Source organism: Hippoglossus stenolepis, chromosome 1 (assembly GCF_022539355.2).
Source record: "Hippoglossus stenolepis isolate QCI-W04-F060 chromosome 1, HSTE1.2, whole genome shotgun sequence".
Taxonomy (NCBI): Eukaryota; Metazoa; Chordata; class Actinopteri; order Pleuronectiformes; family Pleuronectidae; genus Hippoglossus; species Hippoglossus stenolepis.
This window is the reverse complement of record NC_061483.1, coordinates 1,937,438-1,950,246: the sequence shown is the minus strand read 5'-3', so window position 1 is coordinate 1,950,246 and position 12,809 is coordinate 1,937,438. Positions and strand designations below refer to the sequence as shown.

The 12,809-nt window shown below is 42.4% G+C and overlaps 1 long non-coding RNA gene and 1 pseudogene across 2 annotated transcripts; both read left to right on the top strand.

The window, feature by feature from the left end:
* LOC118102208 overlaps nucleotides 1-11,644 on the top strand; it is an 80,975-nt pseudogene extending 69,331 nt beyond the window's left edge.
* Nucleotides 1,185-2,975, top strand: LOC118102391. 2 transcript variants are annotated; one of them, XR_007032347.1, is made up of 4 exons: nucleotides 1,185-1,649; nucleotides 1,922-2,033; nucleotides 2,499-2,636; nucleotides 2,922-2,975. It is a non-coding gene; the product is annotated as an uncharacterized LOC118102391 (long non-coding RNA). The 2 variants fall into 2 exon arrangements; XR_004694680.2 differs by lacking the exon at nucleotides 2,499-2,636 and having other exon boundaries at nucleotides 1,543-1,649; nucleotides 2,922-2,955.
* Nucleotides 11,645-12,809: the final 1,165 nt, after the last annotated feature.

The following is a 12,809-nucleotide window of genomic DNA, read 5'->3' as shown; positions in this document are numbered from 1 at the left end:
GCATGTTCTGATACAGGCTGGTATAACCACCATTACTATTGCCACCTTGTTTATTTAGCCTGTTATGGAATTTACAGTGAATTAGACAGTTTAGATAAGATTATAATCTCCACACACCACTGTTGGTTCTCATATTTATTGTATAATTATGTTTTCACACTGAGAGAAGTGGAGAGACTTGATGTGGACTGTTATCAACAGCTCTGTGAGAGATTATCACCTTGAATATTACAGATGAGGTAGAAAGACATTTTATCTATTTGTACAATGTTTTATTTCTTTCAGCACATTACATTTCATTTAGCTGATGCTTTTATCCAAAGTGACTTACAATATGTGCATTTAACCATGAGGGTACAAACCCAGAGCCCAGTACATCGGTTCTGTCTGAAATCTGTGGAGCTTCCACCTGCTGAACACAGAATAAACTGTAAGAACCAGTCTTTGCTGGAACATACACAACATAAAACATCCTTTATAGTGAGTTTCTTCTTTTCAGTACATGAAGCACTGCAGCACCTGATGTCCTCAGCATCCACTGTGGCAGCAGCAACATGGTGGAGATCAGCAGCTTCAGGCTGGTCAACATGAGGACGACCTGCACCAGCTTCATCTGCACAACACTTCATGTTTTCCTCCCTTAACTAAAGAGGACCTGTGTTTTATTTTTCTTCTTTGCCATAAGAGACAGAACACGGTCAGCACAGCTGCGTCCTTCAGGCTCGTCCGTCCCTAATAAAATGACAGGAAACATAAAAGTATGGTATTATTGTAGAGGAAGTGTTACTTATAAACAAAGTTTGTGTCCTTCTTTTCTGTGGATATTCAACTATGTATTTGAATATGGTTTTGTATTAAACTGTGCACTACCAAGACAATGAATGTGCAGTATGGAGTTCTTCCACATTAATAGTATTGCATATATCATTTAATGCATTATGTATTATGTGCAATCCTTTGCTTTGATTGTTAGTAAGTTATGAAAACAGGTCTGTACCTGGAGTCAGTGTTGAAGTGATGACTCAGTGTTCAGTCTGGTTGGATTCCACTTCTGTCTCATGTTACATGGTAAAAATAAAAGTTTATTACTTCAAAGTTCATCAGATCATAATCACTTCACTTCATCTTAGGAAATAGGTGGACATCAGCCTCAGGTTCTCTATGTGACTGTCTATTCTAGTAAAGTTACACTTCCTATAATTTATTTTCATGTGATAAACAAACATTATTCTGCATGTCCACTTATTTAACACACGAATGACAGATTCAGTAAAATCTGCCAAAGATTAACGATGTAAAAACTGAATGTAGCCGACAAGTTTAGTTTTCACTGTAACACATTAACACCAATACTCTGAATAAAGAGCTTGAGGAGACGTAATGCTACTTTAAACAGCTGCTCTTCAAATGCAGATGTGACGTTAAATACTCACGTTTCAGTTGATCACAGTAAATCGGTTTCTGCAGAATAATAATCTGTGTGTGTGTGTGTGTGTGTGATCGTAAGTTTGTTATCTACATCATAATCCCAATAAAAATTAACTGTGAACTGGACTTTGAACTGGTTCAACCCGGTGGAGGAGCCTGAGAACAGGGAGGTGTCAGACTCCATTTTCACTGGGATGAGCAGAAGGAAGAAAAGTGAGCAGGTGAGTGTGAACACAACTTTCTGAAAGTTTTACTGTCACACTCTCACACCTGCTGTTAACATCCGTCTGCTGATCACACGACTCTAAGTTTGTCAGTTCACACCTGGTGACAGACGTAGTTTCATGTGATCGGATCCCCAGAGACAGATGTGAACAGCAGCTGTGGAACAAAGAGCCTTCAAAGGACTAATTAACAGAGTTAACTCACAGTTTCATGTTTTATCTTCATCACGTCTGTTCATCAAGTGTTTAATAACAGAACGTGTTTTCAGAATCATACGTTACAGCAGTGGTCACCAACCTGTGGAGAGTCTTCACTGTGGATCCCAGTAAAGCTCTGGACTCACTGGCTGAGGAGTGAGAGACATCGACCTGCAGACACAGGTACACATATATATATATATATAAACATAAATCTAAAACATCTGTACTATATAACAACACTATAAATGTAGTTTTTTAACTTTATACTGATTTTGTGTGAGTTTTAAAGTGAATATAAAGTTGAAGAGCTTGTGTTTGACGTTCATTTGGGCACAAAGCCATAGAACTGGGTGGAGATACAGAGTGCTGCTTCAAGCTGCTGACTGATGTGCTCTCAGTGTTACTGTCTATAAAGATCTGTAATTCATTTCCAGCCTTTATGACATTAACACTAGATGTTGAGTTTCCTTCTCCTAGTGGCAGGGTGTTGAAGGACACGTGAACTTCATGATCTTGTATTAATTCACTTTAATGTAGTTGATTTATCAAAAAAACTTACTGAAGCCAGTTATATTTGAAGAAACACTGAGTTTACGTACCTGGCTTCATTGTGTGTGTTTGACCTCACAGTGTTTTTCCTCTCAGACTGAAGATGAGTGGTTATGAGGAGGAAGAGGAGGACAGAGCAGAGTCTCCAGGGTTCAGCTGTGTGTCTCTGAAGAGTGACCGGTCCATGTTTGAGCCTCCAAACTTCAGTAATGAACCTGGACCCTCACACACAAAGTAAGAGACCTGCTACAAACATGTGAACCTGCAAACTGAATCCTCAGAGAATGAACCAGTGAATGATGTGTTCTGAATAAAAACATGTTTGTGAACCCCCGTTCTGGTTCACAAACCACATACTTCCACCAAGTTTACTGGTAATCTGTTCAGTGGTTTTTGTAATCCCACTAACGAACAAAACAACCAACACACAAACATACTGGGTGAAAACAAAACCTCCTTGACAGAAGTAATGACAACCTGTGACTGGGACATGTGACTTATCAGGAAATGTCTTCACAGGGAGAGGAAGAGGAGTCATGTTTCTGAGGAGGAGCAGTCGTCCTGCTGTGCTTCGTGTCAGGACGTCCTGAAGGATCCAGTCTCCACCAGCTGTGGACACTGGTTCTGCAGACAGTGCATCACCTCGTACTGGGACCAGTCTGGTTCTTCAGGAGACTCCTCCTGTCCCCAGTGTGGAAAAAGATCCAGAACAGGAGCTGGAGCTCAGACAGCCGGTCAGAGCAGCACTGTACATGTGTCTGCTGATGTCTTCACTTCTGACAACAGCACAGGTTGTTTTATTTTGTTCCTTCATACAGCATCAACATTTAACATCGTTATAAAAGCACAAAGTTAAAAAGCTTTTATTTTCTGTAGTTTTTCTGTATCTGATGAAAACAGTCAGCAGATTCTCAGATTCTCTGTCTCTGACATTGTTTCTTGTCTTTCAGCAGCTTGTGGTCTGCAGGAGGTTTTAGATGAACATAAGCTCAGTGTGAGGAGGAGATGTGAACAAGTGACTGAAGGAACTGATGAAACAGGAAGTAGAACCCTCCTCAACAGGATCTACACTGAGCTCTACATCACAGAGGGACAGAGTGAAGAGGTTAATACTCAACATGAGGTGAGGCAGCTTGAGACGGCTTCCAAGATGAAGAGCCTCCACGACACTCCCATCAAGTGCCACGACATCTTTAAAGCCTCAACTGACCAGCAGAGCAGCATCAGAGTCGTCCTGACCAACGGCTGGCGTTAGGAAAAACCTTCTCGGTGCAGAAGTTCACTCTGGACTGGGCAGAGGGTTTAGAAAACCAAGATGTGGGTCTGCTGACTGTGCTTTCGTTCAGGGAGCTGAACCTGGTGAAAGACCAGCAGCACAGTCTTCTCACGCTGCTCCGTGTTTTCCATCCAGCGTTACAGAAGCTCACGGCCGAGACGCTCGCTGTCTGTAAACCTTTGTTCATCTTGGACGGCCTGGATGAAAGCAGACCTTCTCTGGACTTCAACCACAGGAAGCTTGTGTCTGATGTCACACAGAGGTCATCAGTCAACGTGCTGCTGACAAACCTCATCCGGGGGAATCTGCTTCCCTCGGCTCTCGTCTGGATAACCTCCAGACCTGCGGCAGCCAATCAGATCCCTCCTACATGTGTTGACAGGGTCACAGAAGTACGAGGCTTCACTGACGCCCAGAAGGAGGAGTACTTCAGGAGGAGATTCAGTGATGAAGAGCTGTGCAGCAGAATCATCTCACACATCAAGACGTCCAGGAGCCTCCACATCATGTGTCAAATCCCAGTCTTCTGCTGGATCAGTGCTACGGTTCTGGAGCACATGTTGACCACAGACCAGAGAGGAGAGCTGCCCAAGACCCTGACTGACCTGTACTCACACTTTCTGCTGGTTCAGACAAAGAGGAAGAACAACAAGTACGGTGAGGGACATGAGACGACACCACAGCAGCTGACGGAGGCTGACAGGGACGTTCTCCTGAAGCTGGGGAGGCTGGCACTTAAACATCTGGAGGAAGGAAACATCATGTTCTACCAAGAAGACCTGGAGCGGTGTGGTCTTAATGTCACCGAGGCCTCGGTGTACTCAGGAGTTTGTACTGAGATCTTCAGAAGAGAGTGTGTGATCTTCCAGAAATCAGTCTACTGCTTTGTTCATCTGAGCGTTCAGGAGTTTCTGGCTGCAGTCTACATGTTCCACTGTTACACCAAGAGGAACACAGAAGAACTCAACAACTTCTTGGGAACATATGGGAACACAGACAGTACCTTCTCCCTGGATGACCTCCTGAAGAGAACCATGGAGAAATCCCTCACCAGTACAAATGGTCATCTGGACCTGTTTGTTCGCTTCCTTCACGTCAGTCTGAGTCCAACCAGAGAGTCTTAGGAGGCCTGCTCGGTCGGACAGAGAACAATCCAGAGATCATCCAGAGAGTCATCAACAACCTGAAGGAGATGCAGAGTGATGACATTTCTCCTGACAGAAGCATCAACATCTTCCACTGTCTGACTGAGATGAACGACCACTCAGTTCATCAGCAGATGCAACAGTTCCTGACGTCAAAGAACAGATCAAAGGAGAAACTCTCTGAGATCCACTGCTCAGCTCTGGCCTACATGCTGCAGATGTCAGAGGAGGTTCTGGATGAGTTGGACCTGGAGAAGTTCAACACATCATACCAGGGTCGACAGAGACTGATCCCAGCTGTGAGGAACTGCAGGAAGGCTCTGTGAGTCCAGACATGATCAATAACATGTTCAATCAGTGGAGATGAGTCGTTCTTCAAATCCACTCAGTGTTAAATGGTTCTCATTGTTTGGGGCAGCATGGTGTTGCAGTGGTCAACACTGTTAGTGCAGCCTTTCTGTGAGGAGGAGGTTCTCCTGGTGTCTGCAGGGTTTTCTCTGGGTTCTCCAGCTTCCTCCACAAACCCAAAGACATGTAGATCGGAGTTAGGTTGATTGGAGACTGAGATTCAGTGTCAGCTGAGATTGGCTCCAGGCCCCTGAGACCGCTAAAGGAGAAGTGGCTACTGGCTGGAGTGTGTGTGTGTGTGTGTGTGTGTGTGTGTGTGTGTGTGTGTGTGTGTGTGTGTGTGTGTGTGTGTGTGTGCAGGAGGGGGTTCCTTGAAAAGCCTTAATGATTTAAAATATATATATTAATAATTAATTATATTCATTTCATTTCTAAGTGCTTAATGAAACTGGTTGACTAAATGGATTGATTGACTGAAGGCCTGAGGTCACCTGTCTCACCCCTACGAACTAATGGTTTAGTCCTTGTTCTGTAAACATAGTGGAAGTGAGTGACAGCTGGAGAAGTGATGTTCAATATGTCAGGAAATCAAACGTAAAGTCTGTGAATCAGAAAATAAAAGAGACAAAGGAACAAGAAAGAAAGCAGCTGTTGGTTATCAAAATAAAATATTAAATATTAATATTTTATTATTAATATTAAATAATAACTTTAATTGATTAAAGTTACCTTGGGGCACCACCCTTCAAAGGAAGGGAAAAGATAGCCAATTTATTGAATAAGTCTCATAAAAGTACTCACTACAAATTTGGAACTCTGATTAACAATTAAATTAATAACTATAACCAAAATTACCATATAGATAGTTAGCTGAAGGATGAAGGATATGGAGTTCTTGACAGTGTAGAGGTTGGCAAAATTCACTTATGCAACATTAATAAAAAAGCATTTGTGAAAGTAAAACATTTATTATGAATATAATAAAGTATAAAAACACAAATTACTAACAGTGTAATTACTAAACAAAGATGTGTATATGAGTATACGTGTGTGTGGCTGTGTGTCTGTGTGCTTCCAAAATGGCGGCTGGCCAAAGAGATAACACCCTTACCTATTGGAATGTTTACGACCTGTAGGGATAATGAGGTGAAGAGTTATGCGTGTGTCTGTGTGTGTGCCAAATTAGAGGAAGTTACTAGATTGGATGCAACAAAAGACTGTGAAGAGCATAACAGACTAACATTACTTTCTCAATAACTTGTACCCAAAATATCACAACACCACAAATCAAACTTATAAACATCACACAGAATCGAATAAACAGTCTTGCTTAGCCTAGTATAATTATTAAGCTCAGTTGTGTTACCTGTCCGTGAAAAGGAGAAAAAGGATGTTGCTGTGCAGTTCGAAGTTTTGTGAAGTCTTCTGGCTGGTTTAGTGATTCTGTTGAGCTGTGTAGCTCAGTTGCTGGTTGAAGTTTGCAAGCAGGACATCGAGTCGCTGCTAGGAGGTTGGTAGAGCTTGGAGGGCGAGGAGGTTTCCTTGGTGAGATGAGCTGGAAGCTGAACCTTTGTGCTCCTCTCGAAGAGTTGGATGGGAAGAGAAGATGTGAGCTGGAGAAGAGGCTCGACAGCCTTCCCTCCTGTGGAAGGTTGTAGGAAGAGGCAGAAGAGACAGAAGAGGAGGAACAGGCCTTATATTGGCCCGGTGACCTCACAGGTCATGGGGTCCAGAGTGACCAATGGGAGTTGAAACCTGTGTCCCTGGGGGGGTTTTCACACCTCTGTGTGACGTTGATGGGAGCTTCAGGCTTTTGACTGAACATGTGATACCGAAGTGTTGTCTCACAAAAAAACAGGTCCCAACACTACCCTAACAAACACTACAGATCCATTTGTTAGGTTGACTGTTATATGTTTAGGATGAGAATTATTTAAAAATATATATATATATATTTTTAAATAATTATATTAATTTCATTCCTGCTTAATGAAACTGTTATATGTTTATATGCATTTAGAAATGATGATTAATCAGATAAATCACAGCTTCTCTGTGTTTAGGATGAGAATCACTGACTGTTCCTTTAAACTGAAGAAGCAGAACTAGAAATATCGTTTATTCTTCTTTCTGGTCAAACTAGAATTCCCACCCTGCGTTTGTACGCCACCACCAACCAGTGCAGTGTCAGTCCCTCCAGTTCACCTGACATGTTGCATTCACACAATAATATGAGGTCACTGTAACCTTTGACCTTGACCACCTGAAATCTAATCAGTTTATCTTTGAGTCCAACTGGTCAAAATGTGAAGAAATCCCTAAAGACAGACTTGAGACATCATGTTCAAGAGGCCAGAAACATGTTGTGTGACCTTGACCTTTGACCTTTGACCACCTGAATCTAATGAGTTCCTCTGTCAGTCTGAATGAACGCTTGTACCAAATCTGAAAGGATTCTCTTGAGGAGTTTTTAACATGTTCATGAGGCAAAAAGGGGATTTACCAGGGTGAGGGTCACATGATCACGTTTTGTATGAATGTTGTGTTTTCTGATTTTATTCTAACAGATATTTTCTTTAATTACAGACTCGGTGGTTGTGGACTCTCAGAGACTCACTGTGAAGTCGTGGCCTCAGCTCTGAAGTCAGACCCCTCACATCTGAGAGAACTGGATCTGAGTGGAACCAGGCTGCAGGATTCAGGAGTGAAGCTGCTGTGTTCTGGACTGGAGAGTCCAAACTGTCGACTGGAGACTCTGAGGTCCTTAAATCCTTTTTCACTTTTCCAACTTTCTTTCTTATTCGGTCATTATTTATTTAAATTGTCTCAGTTCTGCTCTGCTCACTGTCGCTCAGTCATCTGTCCCTCACCCAGCCTGTCAGTCACGTCCTCCTCATCAACTCCATTCACCTGCACTCACCTGCTCCTGATCACTAAGAAAGTGTCAGTAAATAACATGTGGACTGAGGCCGAGCACTCGTCCTCCTCAGGTTTTCAAAATAAGACACATTGTTATTGAAACACGTTGGACAGTTGATATGTATAGAAACAAACAGGAAGTGACTGTCAGGAGCCATCCCTACTTTAAACAGTGTTTAATTACACAAACCTGCTCAGTGACCAAACACACAGAGAAGAAGGTGATGAATGAAACAATGGTCCAACATGTCTGATCTGATATTTATCTTCAGGTCACAGACTGGACTGAGGTCAGCAGCATGTTGAGAGTCTGTGTTGACATGATGACGATCCACAACAACAGGAGGACACATTCAAATATTCTTATTTATTTATCCAGGTTGAGTCTCTGCAGACTGTCAGAGATCAGCTGTTCTTCTCTGGCTTCAGCTCTGAGGTCAAACCCCTCTCATCTGAGAGAACTGGATCTGAGTAACAACAAGCTGCAGGACTCAGGAGTGAAGGAGCTGTGTGGTTTTCTACAGAGTCCAACCTGTCGACTGGAGACTCTGAGGTCAGTTCACTGACTGACTTTTGTAGATCTCATATCTATAAAACAGCATTTATACCCAATTGATCTTATTTAATTCTAATTTAACATAATTCCTCTTCATACATAAGTTGAATCCATTCATTAATTAATCTGTGACATTTTAAATATTCAGCTACTTGTTAAAACATTGAGTTTAGTTCTGGATTTCCTAAACTGATCTGCAGGACAGAGACCGGGTCCAAATAATATATTTTTACTGAATCAGGACTCGATTTTAGTCCAACATGTCTGATTTCATATTTATCTTCCAAGTTATGAGTCTGTGCTGACATTAATGTTTGTATGTTATTTTCACACATGAACTCAGTTTAATTTACAGTTAAGTTTTATTCTTTATTCAGGTTGTGGGGCTGCAGACTGTCAGAGATCAGCTGTTCTTCTCTGGCTTCAGCTCTGAGGTCAAACCCCTCTCATCTGAGAGAACTGGATCTGAGACTAAATGACCTGCAGGACTCAGGAGTGAAGGAGCTGTGTGGTTTTCTACAGAGTCCAACCTGTCGACTGGAGACTCTGAGGTCAGACATCATGATTTCATGTTAAAGGTTCAGTGTGTAGAATGTAGTGGCATCTAGTGGTGAAGTGTCATGTTGCAGCTGAACACCCCTCACCTCACCCTCCCCTTCCAGACATGAAACAGAACCTGTGGTAGCTTCACTTGTCATAGAAACTCAAAAGGTTTAGTTTGTCCAGTTTGGGCTACTGTAAAAAAACATGGCTGCCTCTGTAGAGAGGACCCGCTCCTGATGTAAATATAAAGTATGTAAATATAATGTAGTTAAAACTTAAATGTCTCGTTCTAAAGTAAAGAAAACAACAATTTGTACAGTTTAGATGAAACTAGTGAAAACATCTCCAGGATTCTTTTCTCTTCAGTTTCTAACAATGGATCCTTTCACCTGAATCTTCCACACTGGAGCTTGAAGGTCAAAGTGCAGAACATGTGTTCCTAACAGTGAACATTGATACTGAGCTGAGAGATGTTTGTAGAATGAGCTGAGGACCGAGTCAGGCTCAATGTGACTGAAGTTTTACTGACAGAGAAACAATCCAATGCTGGACAATGTGTCCATGTAATGTTTCTGTGGAAGCTAACCAGGACTTGTCCCGGTGGTCCTGTGGACTGACCACATGACAGCGTGCTGCGTTCGTGTTCTGGGATCATTTCAAACATGAAACCCTTCCTCTGGTTTCAGGACTTACACGGGTAGTACACACGTGTTCCTCAGGCTCCTCAGGCTGCACCACTTTCAACTGGTCAAACTGCTGCTCAGATCATCGCCACTTCAAGAAAACATGATCATAGAACTGCTCGCCCTTTGCACACATCAACTGTGGAACATGGTCAGAAAAGTGGGTCGGACATTTTCTGGAGCTGAAGCAGCAGCAGGAGATTGTCCGGGTCCGACTCGTTCACAGCAACAGGAACATGTGGGAACATTCAGACGAGGGGCGGAGCCAAAACACATATCTCCATGATAACCATGGTTACGTTAAGTTATGTTAAGTTACAGGTTCACTGTGAAAGAGTTAGTGACGTCTCCAGGTGTCGTACATGTGAACGTAGTCCACTTGTTCACGTGTACGACTCCTGAACATGTCCAGCAAGATATTTAGAGACATCTAGTGGTGAAGTTACATATTACAAACAACTCAACCCCGAGGACGCGAGGACTTTCAAGCTGTTTTCAGTCATGAACTCTGTAAAATAGTGTCTGGACATTTTCTGGAGTTGACTTTCACATATGAAGAACGGGTGGAGCAGCAGGAGGCCGGACATGACGTATAAACTCTGCTGTGGAAAGATCAGTGTTGTTGTTTACAGCTCATCCACACCGGCGTCGGCCCTCATCACCAAAAGCTCTGGAATCTCCTTGTGTTTCCAAGTTGACGTCTTCGTCTTCTACGTGTTTGGCTCCTCTGCTTCATCCTGAGATATTTGTTCTTCCAGTTTCACGTCCGTCACGTGTTTGTGTCCTCAACACGTCCACTCGCTCTCTGTGAATCCTCTGGACATTCACCTGCTCTATTCTCACATGGACTCACTCAGAAACTTTATTAGGAGGCTGAAAGGAAAAGTTCCAGAAAATGTCCAGAACAACTTGACTCAGACTTCAGGTCTGAAAACAGAGACAGTGATGTTTAGTCAAAGTCATTTATTTTCACACATGGACTCAGTTTAATTTACAGTTTAGTTTAATCCTTTATACTTTATACTAGTCTTCTCTAGACTGGATGACTGTAACTCCCTCCTCTCTGGAAGAAGCCAAAAGTCACTCTCCTGCCTCCAACCAGTTCAGAACGCAGCAGCTTCTCACTGGTATTAAACGGCAACATCACATCTCCCAGATCCTCGCTTCTCTCCATTGGCTCCCTGTCCGTTTTAGAATTGATTTTAAGATTTTACTGATCACTTTTAAAGCATCGCCCCAAACTACATCACAGAATTATTGAGCCCGTATGTTCCTGCGCGCAGCCTTAGATCCTCAGGTGGATCCTGCTGTTCCAAAGTCCAGGTTGGAAACTAAACCGTGACCGTTTCTTACCATCAGGGCCGCTCGGCAGCTGCCCTGAGGAGATAAGGCAGAGTCAGTGACTCTTTTTAAATCACTTCTTAAAACCCATTTTTATAGACTTGCTTTTATGTGATGTTGTGTTTTTACTGTTTTTTTATCATTTTCACCTTTTATTTGCTTGTTCATTTATCTCTATTGTCATTTTACTGCTTTTATGGGTTCAAGTCTTTATTTACTTTTCTTGCTTTGCTGTCAAAGCACTTTGTAAACTCTGTTTTTAAAAAGTACTATATCAATAAAGTTTATTATTGTTATATTTATCCAGGTTGAAGAGCTGCAGACTGTCAGAGATCAGCTGTTCTTCTCTGGCTTCAGCTCTGAGGTCAAACCCCTCTCATCTGAGAGAACTGGATCTGAGTAACAACAACCTGCAGGACTCAGGAGTGAAGGAGCTGTGTGGTTTTCTACAGAGTCCAACCTGTCGACTGGAGACTCTGAGGTCAGTTCACTTTTGTAGATCTCATATCTATAAAACAGCATTTATACACAATTGATCTCATTTAATTCTAATTTAACATAATTCCTCTTCATACATAACTTGAATTCATGAATTGATTAATCTGTGACATTTTAAATATTCAGCTACTTGTTAAAACACATCTGAGTTTAGTTCTGATTTCCTAAACTGATCTGCAGGACAGAGACCGGGTCCAAATAATCTATTTGTACTGAATCAGGACTCGTTTTTAGTCCAACATGTCTGATTTCATATTTATCTTCCATGTTATGAGTCTGTGCTCACATGAATATTTGTATGTTATTTTCACACATGAACTCCGTTTAATTTACAGTTAAGTTTTATCCTTTATTCAGGTTGAAGAGATGCAGACTGTCAGAGATCAGCTGTTCTTCTCTGGCTTCAGCTCTGAGGTCAAACCCCTCTCTTCTGAGAGAACTGGATCTGAGAAGAAACAACCTGCAGGACTCAGGAGTGAAGGAGCTGCTTGATCTAAAGCAGAGTTCAGGCTGTCGACTGGAGACTCTGAGGTCAGTAGATGGTTGGAGTCAGTCCATGCTGCTTTCATCAGTATTTTACTAAACACAGTCAGTATCACAGTACAGATCCAGGGTCTGTGCTACCAAGCAGGATTTGTGGTTATCAGGTTAACTTCAGGTTTAGTTTTTTCAGTCCTACGAAGCTCGTCCACTTCTTAACGAGGTAAATCACCATGGTAACTTCTGATGAACGGCTAACCTGCTCCAGGTTAAGTTGGAGATCAACCCGTATAAAAGCTCCGCCCACTGACCACAGTGACTCTCCACTGTTGTGTGGTGCACACTCTCTTAAAGGGACGGTTAAGGAAGTTTAAATCAACGTCTGGTTGGTTCAGTTGATCTCTAACTCACCCAGAACATCTCAATCTCTCCAGACTCATCCTGTCACCAAAACACCAGATGCACTCAGTCAGCTTCCTGAAGATAGGTCCATGTGTTTCTATTGAGTAGTGATGTCAGAGGTTTCCACCACAGTGTGTGTCCTCAGAGTCAGTGAGACAGTGTGTGTCCTCAGAGACAGTGAGACAGTGTGTGTCAAACTAAAGCTCATTATCGAGG